Source organism: Trichechus manatus, unplaced genomic scaffold, assembly GCF_000243295.1.
Source record: "Trichechus manatus latirostris isolate Lorelei unplaced genomic scaffold, TriManLat1.0 scaffold00062, whole genome shotgun sequence".
In the NCBI taxonomy this organism is placed as follows: domain Eukaryota; kingdom Metazoa; phylum Chordata; class Mammalia; order Sirenia; family Trichechidae; genus Trichechus; species Trichechus manatus.
This window is the reverse complement of record NW_004443998.1, coordinates 2837095-2848851: the sequence shown is the minus strand read 5'-3', so window position 1 is coordinate 2848851 and position 11757 is coordinate 2837095.

The following is an 11757-nucleotide window of genomic DNA, read 5'->3' as shown; positions in this document are numbered from 1 at the left end:
TTTACAACATACAGGAAAATCACACAGTACCAGGAATCATGGCCTAGCGAAATTGATACACACATTTTTTGGGGGACATAATTCAAACCATGACAGCCCACTTCCTTTCCAGTAATGACAAATTGACAAATACAGAAAGGTGTCCTGCTGCTTCATGTAGAATTATTTTAAGGCAGGTAACTTGGTCTTTCTAACTTGAATTGGGTGCAGACAAGAGCTTGCTAATCTCTGCATTCTGAGACTTCATTGGTCCTACACACTCTGCCTGGAAACCAGAAAGCCTGGCACTTGGAGGACCATGTCTAACAAACTGGATTAATAACGAATGAGCCTATCGTGTATAATCAGAAAGGGGAGGAATGCTACAAACCAGAAATAAGTTTGTTATTCATCGCAGGCGGCAGCAGGACCCTGCCAGGGCATCACTGACGCTCACACTAACTGGAGTGCAGGGGCCCGTTCCTGCCTCTAGCTGTTTCTTACTTTCCTCTTGAGGGTCTTCCTCTCAAGGGATTTGCAAAATGAGAAATTCTCAAAATTCAAACTTGGGAGATGCATTTGCACCACATGAGAATGACGACTTGTTATTCATCGAGGGTGTACAGATATTGTAAAGGGGTTACATTTCCATCTTCAACTGAAGTTATCATATTTTCCATACAAATTAGATCAAAATTATGCCAAGATGGGAATTTTTGCACGATTTCTGGTATTCTCAAGAGATGCGTACTGTGAATATCATGTGCTTTCAGCGAAAATGAGCTACCCACCTCTGAATTCGGGAGAACTCGCTGGTGTTTTGTTACGTTGCAGCTTGTTTTGTTTTAATATATGCTACCAAGCGTCAGCTGTGGTATCAGCTGTTGAGTATGTGTTTGCACACCAAAACCCAAACAGCTACAGAAATGAAACGACATGAAAGTTCTCAAAGAAGGTGCAAGGGAAAGTCAGTCAGCATCGCTTCATCTAGAAAACTCGAAAATGCGTTTTTGTAGGGCCAGCGTGGACAGCCTGTGCATGTTGGCATCACAAATATCAGCAAAATGTCACTGATGCAAGAATAACCTTTGAGGCTGAGATAAACTGACAACCTGCCCACAGATCTCCAACGGTGAGAGGGAGGCAGGGGCAAGAATTCCACTGCCTCGTGACTCTGACCCCATCTACCTGTCCTGCTTTCCACAAGTGCCATCTTGGTTCTCCTATGCCATTGAAGGCCTCTTGTGTTCAGGTGAGAGAGGGTTGAGGTCAGTTTCGGTGGCCAGGAAGGAGTGGGTTTACTTCCATGGAGACAGGGCATCAGAGTCCCAGCTGTGCCATGCTTGCTTTATGAGAAAGGCCTGTACTGGGTCAAAGTAAGGACCAATCGATGTGTCCAATCTGACGGTTCCAGGTCGCAATGACTGACCCAGAACATGCTGGCTAGCAGTGGAGATGTTCTTCAGCAAAGGCCACGTAGCCCCCTATTTGTCTACCTACTGGTGGCTAGTACGTGAAGGAGAGTTACCAGTTTTGCTCTGGAGGGCTTGAAAAAGGTCTGCCCAAATCAGGCACCACTGGCAGCGGGTGATCAGCGAGTTTGGGGGGTAGAAGATTCCTAGGAGCAAAGAGCAGGTCTCACGTGTGGTGAGGACAGACATGTGGCTACCTTAGTTATGGTAGCCAGGCTGTGGATGACATAGGCTCCAGGAACAACGGCAGGTCTGTCCAGAAAGCCATGTCACACTGACTTAGGGTCATTCATGTGGCCCACCCTGCCCTTACATGCGCAGCCCTAGCGTAGCTATCGCTGATCTTTGCTTTCAAAAGTCTGTGGTAGGTAGAATGGCCCCCAAAGATGTCTCCACCCTTGTCCTCACAACCTGTGAGAACGCTATGTTACATGGCAGTGGGGGAATTGAGGTTGCAGATGGAATTGAGCTGCTAATTAGCTGACTTTGAGATGAGGGAAGGATCCTGGATTATCCAAGTGGGTCCAATGTTATCACAAGCGTCCTTATAAGTGGAAAAGGTAGGCAGAAAAGAAAAAATCAAAGAGATGGTATCATGAGAGATTCATCCAGCCTTTGCTGGCCTTGACCATGGAAGGGGGTCATGAGCCAAGGATAGCAGCAGCCTCGGGAAGCTGGAAAAGGCAAGAAAACCTATTCTCCCCTAGAGTCTCCAGAAAGGAGCACAGTGCTGCCAGCGCCTTGATTTTACGCCAGTGAGGCCCGTTTTGGAGTTCTGACCTCCAGACGTGTAAAATTAAGAAATTTTTGGGTTGTTTCTGGCCACCAAGTTCGTGGTATTTGTTCAGCGGCAACAGGAAACTAATAAAGTACCCAGAGGACGTTACCCTTGACATGGACTTGTGCTGGAGGGGAGGATGCAGGCAAGACGGCACCCTGGCAAAACCCCAGAACGGGGAGCGGTGGAGTGGGAGGGAAGGGTCACACGGTGTCTGTCATCACTTGCTTTTGTTCCCAGTCTACTTCCCCAGGGAGGAGCTCTTGGGGCAGAAAAGTAATGACTGAAAGGACTGTTCTCAATAAAACTGCTGTAAAGCAGCAGGCACAAAGAAGTGCTGCTTTGAGCCCTCCTAACAGGGTGTATGGAGCCCTGGTGGCGCAGTGGTTAAGAGCTTGGCTGCTAACCAAAAGGTCAGCAGTTCGAATCCACCAGCCACTCCTTCAAAACCCTACGGGACACTTCTACTCTGTCCTATAGCGTCACTGTGAGTCGGAATCGACTCGGCGGCAACGTGTTGGGTTTGGTTTTTTAATAGGGTGTAACGCAGGAGGGCAGAGTCATGGAGTGGACTGCAGAGGGCATGGAGCCTCAGAAATAGTGCCGAGAGGTCTGGCCGCGGCCGGGCCATGGTGCAAGGTTTGTGGGGGCGAAGTGGCAGAGCCCAGCAGAAACGGTAATTTGCATGGTGGAGCGAGCAGAAGTCCTTGCAAAGGACACCAGTACCCATCGAACAGGGCTCAGAAGAGACAGCCTTGTGGTAGCTGGTCATCACTATTCACAATCACAGCTGAGCCCCACAGAAAGCAGCACGCAGAACTTGCGGATGGCTGATGGTGCTGCTTGAACAGATGATGGGCAGGGTTGTCGTTCCTCATGTGACCCTCCTGCAACCCCAGGGTGGCCCGGCGTACTGATGATCTACCCTCTGATAGTAGCCAGGACTGTATCAATGACAGGCGCAGAACAACAGAGAAACTTCATGGGTGATGTTGGGAAGAGATAAAAGTTCCTGGGAACTTTGTATCTGGGACTTCGAAAACATTTCAGTATGGGATCGAAACCAGATTTAAGCTTAAGGCAAGGGAGCTGTGAGGCCAACACACTAAATTGCTTTGTCACCAAACTGTGAGCAGAGCATTTTTCATCCTCTGCGCCCCACTGATGTGGTATCAGCCCAACAGAAACAGATTGGCAAATAAGAGACACAACATTCTGACTCAGGGCTCCATCCGTGGGGAAGTCAGATGCTGAACATCAAGAGCGGATGTGTTTTTGTTTTCCTCTGAGAGCAATTTCCAATAACGGGGTTAAAACGTGTTTCTAAGACAAATAGTCTCAAGGTGTCCTCTAGCTTGACAAACTCCGTACAGAAGAGCACGCAGAGAGAGGGGTCTTGCTCTGCTCGCCCCAGGTAAGAGCATCACAGAAGCCTCTTTCGGAGCTCCGTGTGCATGAAATAGTCTTCAAAAGCTCCCCATCACTCCGCTACAAAGCACCAAGATAGCCCAACTGATCTCCTCCACAGAATTTTTTTCAGGTGATATTGCCATGTTGATGATAATTTTTCCTTGGCTCTGATACTTACAAATGGACTCTCCTCGTGGTTAGAAGCTTCTCCACATCCACTCCTGGATCTCTCCTGCCCTCTCTTTTTGGTTGGCCATGTGTGCTAAGTAACACCCTGCTGTTTACTCTGATGAGATTCAAGGGTTCCTCTCCGGGAGGAAAGGAAAGCCTCTTACATGACAAGTTGCATAGGTAAGAGCAGAGATCGGTTGCATTTAATCAGAGCTCACACAAACCCCAAGCCAAATGAAGCTGCAAATACCCCTTATGACTGATTCAAAGTCAATTTCGGTTACAGGTTTTGGGCAGCTGCAAATCCTAAATCATGATCCAAGGCCCTTCTCCATGAGCTCATTCATCATGAACCTACATATAAGTAGCTACTTAAAGTGTGTTTTTTCTTTGTTAGCAGGAAAAGCCATGGTTCCTTTAATTCAACGGCATGACCATTTATTGCAGTAGAACAGGGTCAGAAAAAAATTAGAGTATGGAGTCAGAAGACCTAGTCAAGCCTAGAACTTCTAGCTCCTTCCTGTGTGACCTCAGATAAATTGCTTAGTATTTCTGAACCTCAGGAAATTAGAGAAATCACTACCTGTGTAATCGTCCTCATAAGCCTGTTGTGGGTACTGTCAAAAAGCGTACAGGGGCAAGAGTTACAATGACTTCCCTGGGCCAAGAGCCAAGCAAAAATTAGTCCTAAGGTCGTTTACAAGAAACAGTTTTTCACAGAATCTAAATTTAGGTAAATTTTCCTTATCAGCATAAGTTAGCATAAGTAAGCAACACTTACCAGCATGCGTTAGCAACGCTCTTCCAATCAAGATAAGCCAATTTAGCATTCAGTGACCGCCTTTCCCCAAACCAAAGGAAAATTAAACGCTATTAACCAATCAAAGCAAAGGCAAGATCCGCACTCATCTAGGCTTTCGAAGGGCATTGTAATGGGGCAAACTCCAGAGCCAGGTCTTTTCAATCTGGGTGCTCCCTCCTGAAGAAGAGTTTCTCACTCAATAAACCCTGTTAACTCTTATTAACTCAGTCAAATTTTTCTTTTCATCAGCACAAATGAAGAAAGGACATGTGAGCATGCTTTACAAATTACCGAGTGCTATGCATATGCTGAGGTGCTCTGGTGGCGCTGTGGTTAAGAGCTCGGCCGCTAACCAAAAGGATGGAAATTTGAATCCACCAGCCACTCCTTGGAAACCCTGTGGGGCAGTTCTACTCTGTCCTGTAGGGTGGCTATGAGTCGGAATCGACTCGATGGTAATGGGTTTGGTTTAGTTTGGTTTATGTATATGTTGAAGGAGCCCTGGTGGTACAGTGGTTAAAGCGCTCAGCTGCTAACCAAAAGGTTGGCGGTTTACCAGTTGCTCCATAGGAGAAGGATGTGGCAGTCTGCTTCCATGAATGATTTACAGCCTTGGAAACCCTATGGGGCAGTTACTACTCTGTCCTATAGGGTTTCCAGGGAACAGCTGGTGGATTCGAACTGCCAACCTTTTGATTAGCAGCCGAGCTCTTAACCACTGCACCACCAGGGCTCCTTGCAAAGATTATAGCCTTGGAAACCCTATGGGGCAGTTCTACTCTGTCCTATAGGGTTGCTATGAGTCGGAATCGATAGCAACAGGTATATATATGTTATTGTTATTATTGGCTAGATGCTTTGAGGGATACAACTGTGTACAGCTCATGGCCCAGACCCTGAAGGAACTTACGATCTGGGAAGAGAGTCAGAGAGGTATATGGCTAACTACGAAATATGGCAGAATGTGATCACTGTTGTGGGAGCCCGAAGAACTCAGAGACTGCAGGAAGTGGGACGCTGGTGCAGAATGGGCCATTGAGGTTCATCCTGGACAGCGGGTGGCATTCCAGGGAGATGAGAAGCCAGCACTGCAGAGGAGTGAGGGGGGCAGGCAGCATGAGTAGAGGGCCAGAGTGTGCTTGAGGAACAGCAAGGAGGCTATTTGGCAGGATCAGAGTGGGCTTGGGGGAGGAAGGGGTACAAGGCCACCAGGAGACGACCCAGAACTGCTAGAACTGGAGACCCCGGTGTGTTAGTTCCCCAGAGCTGCTGCAACAAAGTACACAAACTTGGTGGCTCTTAAGAACTGAAATGTCTCGTCTCACAGTGTGTTCGAAGGCTGGAAGTCTGAAATCACCTCGTTGGCAGGGCCGTTCTCTCTGAAGCCTCCAGGGGAAGACCTTTCTTGTGTCTTCCGCGTCTGGTCACCCCAGGTGTTCCTTGGCTTACAGCCACGGCATAAATCCACGGTCACATGTCCGTCTTCCCTTAAGTCTGTGTTCCTCTTCTTCTTTTAGAGTCACCTACATTGGACCAGGGCCGCCCTAATCCAGTGCGACCGCGTGTTAACTGATAACTTCTCGGAAGACTTTATTTCCAAGGAAAGTCGCCTTCATGGGACCAGGGGTTAGGACTGCAACATGTCTTTTTTTTTTTTTAAATAGACTTTATTTTTTAAAGCGGTGTTAGGTTTATGGGCGAATTGTACAGGAAGTGCAGAGAGAGCCTTGACACCCCTTGTCCTCTGCACACTGTGTCTGCTATCAGGAGCATCTTCTGTGTCCATCAATGAACCAGTAGAACATGTATTCGGGAGGACGCATTTCCATCCATAACACCTGGGAAATAAGAGACGGTATGAATATAAGACACAGGCCCTGAGTTGCAGGAAAAGAGTTCGAATTTTAGAGGAAAGTGAATAAGGGCATTGCGTTTTATTCCAACAACGTGTCTGGTCCCTACTTTAAAACTTTTCCACATACCAACTCCCTCCCATAAAGCTGATCCTTGGTTTGTTTTGTTTTGCTTCTTCGTTGGTTAGAGAGAATAAGCCTTCTCAACTAATATCCCGCTGGGGTTTTTTTAGTGTGTGTGTGCTTTCCTCATATTCCTCACTAGGTTCAAGCTGAGGAAAGCTTATACTTTAAGCTCAAGGTGAGCAGTGACTATTCCAGAAGCCACAGTCTATTGTCTTTTCTGCGGCTTCTGAACAAGGCATGCCAGTTAATTTCCCTGGCCTACACACGCTCTTTGGTGCCAAGCATCACCATGGCCAAATGGAGGCTGCAGCTGCCTTGCAGCTGAGGAGCAAACTGCTCTGAGCCCCATGGAGAGCTGTGTTCCTCTTGCGCTCCCATCTTATCATCATACGGGTTTGCACACAGAACTGCTCCCCTCTCCCGCCCCACATGGGCTCTTAACCTGGGCCATCTACTACGTTCTGGAGTAACTTAGTGTCATTCTTGCCCCTGCTTTTGGCATGGGGAAACTTACTCTGTCACAGTGTTACCTTACCCAAGGTGACTAGTATAAAATCTGAAGAAAGGTGTTCTTTGTGTGTATTTTGGAGACGTCTTACCTACTCTTTCTGGAATTGTTTCCTTTTTCTAACACCCACTATTTAAAAAAAAAAACAAAAAAACAAACTGTTGCCATTGAGTGGACTCTGACTCTCAGCGACCCTACAGGACAGAGCAGAACTGTCCCATAGTGTCTCCAAGGAGCGGCTGATGGATTCCAACTGCCTACCTTTTGGTTAGCAGCCAAGCTCCTAACCACTGTGCCACCAGGGTTCCAATCACTATTTACTCTCCCTCAAATATTTTGATCTGATTTTCTATTTCTTCCACAGACTGTACTTTAATGTTTTAATAAATAAACCTGTTACAAATTCCAGGGTCAAATCTTTCTCCTCAACCTGTTAAAAGATACTACTGTGTTCTTCTAATAGTTGTATGCTGATTACTAAACACGTTTTTTTTTTTTTTTAAGTTTCAATTATTTCCTTAAGCAGGGTTTAAAATTCCAAGCACAACTTTTATTACATAATGAAAACTTTAGCCTAGACAACGTGTAATTTATGTGGCCAAAATATCAATTTCCCAGGCTTTATTTTTCTTTATGTGTTACAAATGTAGTAAATGCAGGTTTAAAACAATGATCATTTTTAGGTTTATGGGTCAATTCAAACAAAATGATGTAGGAGTTATTAAGTGTAAGACTGAAAAAAATCGCAATTTAAATTTTAAGAGCTTTAAAGTTAACAGCCCCCCAGGTCTGTCAGTTTGTTGTACTGTGGTGGCTTGTGTGTTGCTGTGATGCTGGAAGCTGTGCCACCGGTATTTAAAATACCAGCAGGGTCACCCATGGTGGACAGGTTTCAGCTGAGCTTCCAAACAAAGACAGACTAGGAAGAAGGACCTGGTGGTCTACTTTTGAAAAAACTAGCCAGTGAAAACCTAATGAATAGCAGCAGAACATTGTCTGATATAGTGCCAGAAGATAAGCCCCTCAGGTTGGAAGGCAGTCAAAATATGACTAGGGAAGAGCTGCCTCCTCAAAGTAGAGTTGACCTTGATGACATGAATGGAGTCAAGCTTTCAGGACCTTCATTTGCTGATGTGGCACAACTCCAAATGAGAAGAAACAGCGACAAACATCCATTAATAACAGGAATGTAGAATGTACGAGATATGAATCTAGGAAAATTGGAAGTCATCAAAAATGAAATGGAACACATAAACATTGATATCCTAGGCATTAGTGAGCTGAAATGAACTGGCACTGGCCATTTTGAATTAGACAATCATATGGTCTACTATGCCAGGAATGACAACTTGAAGAGGAATGGCATTGCATTCATTGTCAAAAAGAACATTTCAAGATCTATCCTGAAGTACAACGCTGTCAGTTATAGGATAATATCCATACACCTACAAGGAAGTCCTGGTGGCTTAGTGGTTAAGAGCTCAGCTGCTACAGCTGCTCCTTGGAAACCCTAAGGGACAAGTCTACTTTGTCCCATGTAGGGTTGCTATGAGTCAGAGCCAACTCTACGGCACCTAACAACAACAAGGAAGACCAGTTTAATGCAACTAGTATTCAAATTTACACACCAACCACTAATGCCAAAGATGAGGAAATTGAAGATTTTTACCAACTTCTACAGTCTGAAATTTATCAAACATGCAATCAGGACGCATTGATAATTACTGGTGATTGGAACGCAGTAGTTGGAAACAAAGAAGAAGAAACAGTAGTAGAAAAATATGGCCTTAGTGATAAAAACAAAGCCAGAGATCACATGATAGAATTTTGGAAGACCAAAGACTTCTTCATCGCAAATACCTTTTTTCAACAACATAAATGGCAACTATACATGAAGCCCTGGTGGTGCGGTGGTTAATGATATGGCTGCTAACCAAAAGGTCAGTGGTTTGAATCCACCAGCCGCTCCCTGGAAACCCTATGGGGCAGTACTACTCTGTCCTATAGGGTCACTATGGATCGGAATCGACTTGACAGCAACAGGTTGGTTGATTCATTATACATGAAGATCTCGCTGGATGAAATACGCAGGAATCAGATTGACTACATCTGTGGAAAGAGACGATGGAAAAGCTCAATATCATCAGTCAAAACAAGACCAAGGGGCCAACTGAGGAACAGACCATCAATTGCTCATATCCAAGTTCAAGTTGAAGTTGAACAAAATTAGAAAAAGTCTGCAAGACCAAAGTGTGACCTTGAGTATATTCCACCTGAGTTTAGAGACCATCTTAAGAATAGATTTGATTCATTAAACACTAATGACTGAAGACCAGATGAGTTGTGGAATGACGTCAAGGACATCGTACATAAAGAAAGCAAAAGGTCATTAAAAAGAAAGAAAAGACCAAATAGATGTCAGAAGAGACTCTGAAACTTGCTCTTGAATGTAGAATAGCTAAAGCTAAAGGAAGAAATGATGAAGTAAAAGAGCTGAACAGAAGATTTCAAAAGGTGGCTTGAGAAGACAAAGTAAAGTATTATAATGAACTATGCAAAGACAGAGAGAAAGCCAAAAGGGAAGAACATGCTCAGTACTTCTCAAGCTGAAAGAAGTGAAGAGAAAATTCAAGCCTCTAGTTGCAATATTGAAGAATTCTTTGCAGACAATATTAAATAACCCAGGAAGCATCAAAAGAAGATGGAAGGAATACACAGAGTCACTGTACCAAAAAGAATTGGTTAACATTCAGTCATTTCAGGAGGTAGCATGTAATCAAGAACCAATGGCACTGAAGGAAGAAGTCCAACCTGCACTGAAGGCCTTGGCCAAAAAAAAAAGGCTCTAGGAATTGATGAAGTACCAGTTGAGATATTTCAACAAACAGATGCAGCACTGGAGGTACTCACTCGTCTATGCCAAGAAATTTGGAAGACAGCTACCTAGCCAATCTACTGGAAGAGTCCATATTCATGCCCATTCCAAAGAAAGGTGTTCCAACAGAATGTGGAAATTATCAAACAATATCATTAACATCACACGCAAGTAAAACTTGGCTGAAGATCATTCAAAAGTGGTTGCAGCAGTACATTGACAGGGAACTTCCAGAAATTCAAGCCAAATTCAGAAGAGGAGGTGGAACAAGGGATATAATTGCTGATGTCAGATGGACCATGGCTGAAAGCAGAGAATACCGGAAAGATGTTTACCCGTGTTTTATTGACTATGCAAAGGCATTTAACTGTGTGGATCATAAAAAATTATGGATAACACTGGAAGAGTGGGAATTCCAGAACACTTAATTGTGCTCATGAGGAACCTGTACTTAGACCAAGAGGCAGTTGTTCAAATAGAACAAGGGGACATTGCACTTTTTAAAATCAGGAAAGTTGTGCATCAGGGTTGTATCCTTTCACCATACTTATTCAATCTGTATGCTGAGCAAATAATTAGAGAAGCTGGACTATATGAAGAAGAACGTGGCATCAGGATTGGAGGAAGACTCATTAACAACCTGCGTTATGCAGATGACACAACCTTGCTTGCTGAAAGTGAAGAGGATTTGAAGCAATTACTGATGAAGATCAAAGACTAAAGTCTTCAGTATGTGTCTTAGGTTGGGTTCTCTAGAGAAGCAAAACCAGTAAAGTGTATAAAAATACATAGAGAGAGAGAAAGATTTATATCAAGGAAACAGCTCACACGATTGTAAAGGCTGGAACGTCCCAAGTCCATGGATCAGGATAGGGCTTCTCCTGATTCACATAGCCACAGGAGCTGGTGAACTCAAGATCGGCAGGTCAGAGGGCAGGGTTCTTGCTCATAGGCTGTGAAGGTTGATGAATCCCAAGATCGGCAGGCAAGACCACAAGGCTTCTCCTGATTCTCGTAGCTGCAGGGGCTGGTGAACCCAAGATCGGCAGGTAAGCTGCTAGCTCAAGTCCCAAGAACGGTAGGTCCGATGAACAAGAGGCAGCTGCAGGATCTAGAACAAGCCGAAAGCCTTGGCAAGGCAAGCAGGAAGGAAGTAGGCAGTAGAGGGCAAAGAGATGAAGGCTGAGGGGGTGGTGAGCCAAGACAGGCTCCGCCCCCACTAGTACCACACAGCATATTCCATCAGTCCATATCAAATTCCAACAGGGAAGTGATCACAACATTATACAACTGCCAAAACACTGAGAATCATGGCTCCGCCAAGTTGACACACAATCTTAATCATCACAGTATGGATTACACCTCAACACAAAGAAAACAAAAATCCTCACAACTGGACTGATAAGTAACATTATGATAAATGGAGAAAATATTGAAGTTGTCACGGATTACATTTTACTTGGATCCACAATCAACATCCATGGAACTAGCAGTCAAGAAATCAAACACTGTATTGCATTGGGCAAATCCGCTGCAAAAGACCTTTTCAAGGTGTTGAAAAACAGAGATGTCGTTTTAAGGACTAAAGTGAGCCTGACCCAAGCCATAGTGTTTTCAGTTGCCTAGTATGCATGCAAAAGCTGGATAATGAATAAAGAAGACAGAAGAAGAATTGCTTTCTTTGCATGATGGTGTTGGCGAAGAATATTGAATATACCATGGACTGCCAAAAGAATGAACAAATCTGTCTTGGAAGAAGTACAGCCAGAATGCCCCTTAGAAG